We start from the raw sequence: 6,148 nt of genomic DNA, 5'->3' as shown, positions 1-6,148 counted from the left end.
GTGGTCCTTGTTTTGTGGCTCTGCAGCCCACACAGGGCTTGTGATCAAGTCTACGGACGGTCTTTGCAGCAAACAGGAGGGCATGAGATGTGGTTCCTTCCCATTTCTTGGCCGCAGAGTGACTTCCCAGCGATTTTGTGAACTGCTATTCTTGTTTTAATTACCATTAGAGAGTCTCCCTGCAAACTCTGAAAGTGTTAGAACAGCAGAAAATGTTGACATGTCCTGTCTCTGTGCTTATGGCCCAGCTCCCAGGAAGGTGGGAATGCTGTGTGTTCTTTAGGCTCTAAATCCTTTAACTCTGGGATGATCTATCTTTTGTGTTAGTGCAGTGCCCTAATCCAAGTTGGAGCCTTTGTACACTACTGTAATATAAATATTTATTAGCTGGCTCAGCTTTTAAGGCTCTGCCTTCATCCTGATGGCATGGCTGTGTTTGGGAGCAGCACAGTGGTTTCCGAAGGCTGGATGTGCGGCGGAAAGGGTTCAAGCACTGTGAGAAGATGCTGAAGGATCCTTCTCCGTGTTACTGGCTCTGCTCCTGCTTACTATGTGCCATCTTTCAGGTGGCACATGCTGTGGGAAAGTGGATTAGTGTCTCTTGTATATTCATAAGCCACTGTGAACCATGTGGCCTTTAATGGCCTGATATTTCTAGGCACTAGTAGAGCGAAACAAAACAAGTTACTGCAGAGTGGGAAAAATCCTCTCTGAAAATGGATTTTTTTACAATGTTGTTCCATGCTGCCCTCTAAGATACCTATGTAAGAAATACTGGAGGGACTGGAGTCACTGGGCGATGTTCTCATCCTCCTGTACTTTGAGAGACACGAAGCTCACAAACTCTGAGTTTTTAAATTGCTTTTTATTGAAATGTAGTACATTAGCAAACCCTAACTAATTGGTATACACTATTAACAGATTGGCATATACCACGTAACTACAATACAGTGTTATACTTACACCAAAACATGTCAAGAAGTTCTGCTGCTGTCAAGCTACAGTTTCACAAGGGCTGGAAAGATCTGCTTGTCGGGAGGGCATCGCACTGCCCGCAGCATCCCCGTCGCTCGTCCAGCCCCCTGGGACCTGCTGGCGTTTTTAGGTTACACGGTCACACCGGTGTGCTCTACCTTGCAGCAAGCCGGTTGAAACAGACTTTTCATTTCACACCCACACACACAAATTTTGTTTGCTTGTTTGCTGCAGTTTCCCAAGCCCAAAGGCTGGGGTGTGCCCTCTCTGATGGGATAAAGTGATCCCATTTTCGTGGATTCTGTGCATAGCTGGCCATGGCCTCGAGCAGGTGACCCCAACAGGCACGGTCATCCAGAGAAGCTTTTAGTATTTAACATCTACTTGCAAACTGCAGCAGGGCTGACTGGATAAGCAGCAGAGTGATGCTACCACTCAGTTTGCTCAGAAAGGTTATTCCCCTTTATAGGACTAGTGTGACAGATCTCACCAGTGCTGAGAGTTCAGCCTAGACATACGGGGTGGAAAAACTCTACCTGCTGATGAGGTGGCAAGTGAGAAGGCTTCTTTTTCATGTAGCACCTTCCAGCAAGCACAAAGTGAGCCCAGTCAGGCGACAGGCTGGGACCCTGCCTTGCTGGCTGCAGCCCAGGAACCGCACGAATCTGCAAACAGGAGCTTTGCTTTAATGGCCCCAAAAGCCCAATTCGACTTTCCTGCCTTCAGAGCAGCAAAGAGCATCAACTTTACTTTCAAGCCTGGACTTTCCTGTGCTGGAGCATGGGAGGGCTGCTGAGCTGTTGAGCTGTTTTCCCCAAGATCCTCCCAGTGCAGCCCAGGTGTGTGCAAAGGCTGTGGGCAGATATAGCCGTTACTGCCCGAGACAGCCAGAGGGTGTTACAGACACAGGCACGGTAGATCCAGAGCAAATCTAGCAATGTGATGCCATCACCACAATCCAGCAGAGCTGCTCTGTTGGGAATTAACGGCTCTTGTCCCCCTTGAGGGGTTCGAGCAGCTGAAGACCATGTTAGAGCCAAGCAAAGGTGAGTCCCAGAGCACATGGGAAGCAGCAAAAAAGAAAAAAAAAAAAAACAAAAAAAAGGCAAATGATGCAGCAAATTAACCCAGCTGAGCTCAGGGCAAAGATAAAAAAGCTTCTTGCTCCTGAGGGTCTCAGCTGCAGCGAGCTGCAGGTGGATGCAAGCAGAGACGGGAATAGCCCGTGCCTGGCAGGAGCAAGGGAACCTTCATTTGCATGTCCAGCAGATTTTTGCGCTGCGAAACCCCAGTCCCAGCTGTGTGACACTAGCTCATGTTGTACCTCAGCCTTACAATGAGATCACTCTAAATAGCTTTAGCTTTCAGCAAAACCCTATGTACTTCTTACTTTGCAGGAATGTTAATACTTCATTATTAACTCTTTAGGGAAGGGACTATTTTCAGGCAACACCTTATACCACAGGGCCCCCACACCCAGAGACCCCGGACATTATTGCCATAAAAAGAATAAATATTCAAACATTATTGCACAACCTACACATCCATCTCTGTTCATCTGGGCATCTCCATGAGGCTAGTGGGCAGAGGAGCAAAAGGATGCTCCACGCACAGAATGAGCACCCCACAACAACAGCCCGTGTCCCACACAGCCTGCTTTGGCCGAGAACAGCCCACCAGGAACCGTGATGCTGGTTTGGAGTGATGAATCCTCTTTGAGGGGCTGGCCAGCATGGTGATGGCATGGTGATGAAGAAGACGCTGGCAGCCAGGTGGATGGCAGTGCCTGCACAACAGGGACCTTCACCTGGCTCTCCGGAGAAGGAGGAGGAAAACAGTAGTAATCAATGGGGTGGAAGGGCAGAGATTAATTGGGGAGAATTAAGAGTGTTTGGGAACGTTAGAAGCTTTTAAAAAGAGTAGGTGAGCGAAAGGATCAAACAACTGACATCGATAAAAATGTGTCGATTAGGGCTGCTTTGCAAAGGCTCATGAGAGAGGCTTTCATCCCCCCAAACCACTTCACAAGCATCATATACACCTGACAGGCCCCTGTGAGGTCGAGGTGTTGGCCAACAGGTCAGGACATCACAAACTGGGGGTTACACAGCACCGCGGCCCTGCGCTGGGAGCAAAATCCTGGCCGGAGCCGCGCTCCTGTCGCTGCATCCCACGAGGAAGGGCTGTGGGGGGTGCCACTTTTTCTTTGGATTATTTCAAAGACATTGGAAACGTGGCAGAAATAAGCACCAACCTGCAGAACTACAGTCTGCCTTTCTCCCCAGTTCCCCCCAGTCTGGTTAATTGAAGCATCTTTCCCTCTCTCCACCCCCCGTCATCACCTCAGCGGTTTCCACCCAGCGTGCCGGAGCACAGGCTGCCCTTATGGCAGCACCCTGCGGTGCAGCAAGTCTGGCAGGGAAGGGAAAAAAGCCAAGGTACCTTTCGAGATAGCAACACATATGCAAGCTGTCATGGCACATCACGCACTCTTCTGCACGGCTCGGCTTGGAAAATTACGTCACATAAGGATGTGTAACACGGGCTGAAAAAGGAGCGAAAGCTTCCCTTGTGGAGTTCAAGGTGTTTCCTGGGGTCCCTGCCCTGAGCCCTCCTGCCCTCCTCTCCCCACCCTGCAGGGCCAGCAGCAGCCCTGCCGCTCTCACATTTGCCCCGCTGTGCCTTGGCGTGCTCGGTGCTGCGCCTCCTTTCTTGTAAAAACCAGGGGACTATCAGCTAAGCAAAAAATTACATATTTTTTAACAATTAAGTCCACTCACTCCTCAATAATCAGGCTGCAGACTTGTCTTTCAGCTCAACCCTGGTGCCTTCATCCTTCAGCTCACGGCCTATGACTGCGGCATTATCTTAAAACTAAATTGGGCTAAACGAGTCCTGGAGCCTCAGCGCAGCCCTTGCCTCCTGCAGACCTGCCTCTGCTTTTCAGCAGCTGCTGAAGCTCTTGGCTCTCCCAAGCCTTTGCACTGTTTTACAGGAGTGTGTATAAAGAAAACAGAAGATGTATAAAAGTCTGATGACATAGTCCTGAACACATTTATTTAACAATGTTTGGTCTTTCTTTGGCTTATGTAGGATATCTGGCTATTCCTATAGCATCCTCAGGTGCCAAGGCAAGCAGCCTAGAAGCAAGGGGACAGCGCAAACAAATACCAACACAGGAGCTCACTGGAGGGAGTCATTGTGAGTGTCATTAAGTAAATTTTAACATGCTTCAAATTCAATACTTAACGTTAGTATTATAGGTAAAAAGCACACTTACAGTCTGTTTTTTTACTGGCAATTATCCTCTAAGAACACAAGCAAACCTTGATTTTACAAATGTTTTACGGGAACATGCAAAACTTTCATAGAACAGGAGGCTAGGAAAGAGAAGGTGGAGTGCTAGGGTTTAAATAGTTTAGGGAAACACTTGGAGATAAAAGCTTTTTGTTATATGTAGAAGTCGTAAAATTAATGTTTTCTGTTAAAAAGCAAATTTTTTTTTTAACCTTAAAAATGATTTTCCAAGTTACTGGCACTTACAGTTCTCAGTAGATTGCAGTATACTTTACTTCTATGAAATGACTCGACCATACACAGCACCACTGCAGCAGAACAAGAACAACGATGCTCATCAAGCTTTCTTTATATACTGATTAATATTAAAAGGAAAACCTCAAACTTACCAGCACAGCCCAGAAAAATCACCCATGTTGCTGTGTTGCCTCCTCCCCATCCTAAATATGACTAAGTAGAAGAACGTCTGCTATGGCACGTCCCAGCACGCATGTAGGGATCAATTGTTTGAACTAGCTTTTAATTTTTCCTGTGTTGCAAGATCTTCCAAATCCAGGACGTCAGTTATAATCGTCAGCTCCCTTATCCAAGATGCTGCAGCACAAACCCATTTTTATATCACTATGCCAGACCCTGATCTCCACAGAGGCAAACCTTCCCTCCCCCTGCTCAAAACCAAGATCTTAGGTTTGAAATAAGGAGATTTAACAAAATACAAATGACATTATTTATTACTTTGTCTTTGGGGCCTTTGTACTTACTAAAGTTTCTTTAATTTCCAGGCCTTTTCCAGCTTTTCTCTATACTCTGGTACACACTGGTGCAAACGGTCTCAGTCGGAGCTGAGAAACCGCCCGTTTTGTTTCCGTGCCGAAACTGTGCCCCGGTGACGTTCCCAGTGGCCTTGGGGCAAATCCCTGCATCAGGAAAGGCGGCCCCTACAAGAAGGATTCGCTGGGAGCACCCGTGCCCCGCGCAGTGGTACCAGGGGCTCTCCTACCCAAAACCCCACCGGCGGGGCTCTACACCGACCTCGTGCTTGCACCGCAGTGCCGGTGGCTGGGGCTGACGGCACAGGGCAGGCTGTCGCGTGCTTGTTGGAGACACCCAGACATTTTTGTACTTAACCATGAACACCCACGTGTTGGCCGGTTTGTCATAACCAGACCGCCCACCACGGATAAAAACAAGCCCTACAACATCCTTGAGAGACGGTGATTTTTCTCTCGGGCGTTTGTTTTCAGGAGGCCCCCGCTCTCACGCGTCTGCCTGCTGTGATCTCGCAGATGGAATTACGAAAACAGAGGTTGCTCAATCAGCCCTTCTGCCGCCCCCGAGCCCTGTACGGGCCCGAGCGCGGCTCAGCCACGCTGGGTTTGGGAGCTCTGCCCGGGCTCGCCGGCGGCATCGGGAGCTGCTCCCCTTTACACACCCGCAAGGAGAGGAAGGATGCTGGCCACGAGCTGATGCCGCTCGAGCCACCGGCTGGCATTTTCTGCAACCGTCACTTCTGCTTTCTAGGAGAAAGCGGGTGTTAAAATTGTGCTCTTAAAAAGTCTGGGGTTTAAGCGCATTTCTAGAGTGAGCTGAATGACAATAGAAGTGCGTTTGGTAAATATAAATGTGAGTATTATGAGAAAAACCTCCCTACGCTTCACACCACCCACTCCAGAATTATCAGATTAAATAAAGCTGACGCACAGCAACAAAAGTCAAAGCATGCTCGGCAAAGAGGATCATTTCCTCATTTTACAGAGCTGAGTTTTTCTTTTTCTCTTAAACATCCGTGTTAAAGACACAGCTGAACCACACTTCAGGTAAGGATGTATGTCAAGCAGATTGCTATACAATTAAAAAACATAATAAAGGAGGGGAA

The sequence above is a fragment of the Leptosomus discolor genome, chromosome 10 (genome assembly GCF_034619465.1).
Source record: "Leptosomus discolor isolate bLepDis1 chromosome 10, bLepDis1.hap2, whole genome shotgun sequence".
Taxonomy (NCBI): Eukaryota; Metazoa; Chordata; class Aves; order Leptosomiformes; family Leptosomidae; genus Leptosomus; species Leptosomus discolor.
Note: the sequence above shows the minus strand (reverse complement) of the source record.